The sequence below is a fragment of the Sinocyclocheilus anshuiensis genome, unplaced genomic scaffold (assembly GCF_001515605.1).
Source record: "Sinocyclocheilus anshuiensis isolate Anshui unplaced genomic scaffold, SAMN03320099.WGS_v1.1 scaffold88, whole genome shotgun sequence".
Taxonomy (NCBI): Eukaryota; Metazoa; Chordata; class Actinopteri; order Cypriniformes; family Cyprinidae; genus Sinocyclocheilus; species Sinocyclocheilus anshuiensis.
This window is the reverse complement of record NW_015555728.1, coordinates 177,467-178,434: the sequence shown is the minus strand read 5'-3', so window position 1 is coordinate 178,434 and position 968 is coordinate 177,467. Positions and strand designations below refer to the sequence as shown.

The following is a 968-nucleotide window of genomic DNA, read 5'->3' as shown; positions in this document are numbered from 1 at the left end:
TCTTTATGCACCAAGAGCTTGTAACACTCCAAAGAGAAAGGAAAAATTGAAATCGCATCATATGACCCCATTAAAATCAGAGTATTGTTGAACATGTAAACATACTGATTGAGTCAGTGAGTTGAACTAGAGAACCAAATCAGTCCAATTTATAAATGAATCATTGAGTTTCGTTTTATGAAATGGATCAACAGATTAATTGAAAAGATTAAACTCAAAAGTGTGAATCCTTAATGATTCAGACTTTGTTTCTTCTCTCAATTACAACATTTTCAGCACATAATGGCATTAAAGTCAGCATGCAAATAAAATGAATATTTTCTAAATGCGTCCTAATGATCTTATTGTGAACAATAATTGATACTTTTTTTGTTGTTGGGTTTTTTACCTCAAATTTTTTAAATAAAAATATTGATCTGGTCTTTTCAACAAAGTTATAAAATAACTTGATCTTCAGGTGAAACAACATACTTCTCTCTGGTGTCGTATGCTAGACTTCTTCAATCATTTAGTCTGCATAAACCCCACCCCTTCCTTCCAATCAACTGCAAGCTTGCATTCAGATCTGCTTCCATCCAATCAACTACCAATGGAAAGAACCAAGTCCCTGGCCTACATTTCTTTTCTGATAATCCATTGCACTTAGATGTACATCACAATTTGGAAGAAAAGATCTCGCACTACTTTAAATTTGAGCTATCATATGACTAGTTTTATGATACTCTTAGTGCTTTTGCAAGCTTCTCTTTCATTGTATTTGCATGGAAAAGAACAACATTCTACACCTTTTGTGTTCAAATAAGTTCTACAGGTTTTTAACAACATGAGGGCGAGTAAATCATGACAGAATTGCTTTTTTTTTTTTTGGTCAACTGTCCTGTTTAGTGCCAGCTGTTTAAATAATAACGCATGACCTGATCAGGGCAAGAAAAGCTATAGTACTGGGCTTTATCTGTTTCTCTTCCTGC

General features: G+C 33.7%; 1 protein-coding gene and 1 long non-coding RNA gene across 4 annotated transcripts in view; one reads left to right on the top strand and one right to left on the bottom strand.

The window, feature by feature from the left end:
* LOC107672767 (uncharacterized) overlaps positions 1–115 on the bottom strand; it is a 19,855-nt gene extending 19,740 nt beyond the window's left edge. The window contains exon 1 of the long non-coding RNA XR_001632342.1: positions 102–115. This is a non-coding gene — a long non-coding RNA (uncharacterized LOC107672767). The remainder of the gene's footprint in view (positions 1–101) is intronic.
* Positions 1–968, top strand: part of LOC107672765 (transmembrane protein 150A-like) — a 17,930-nt gene that overhangs the window by 13,304 nt on the left and 3,658 nt on the right. The window lies entirely within an intron of this gene.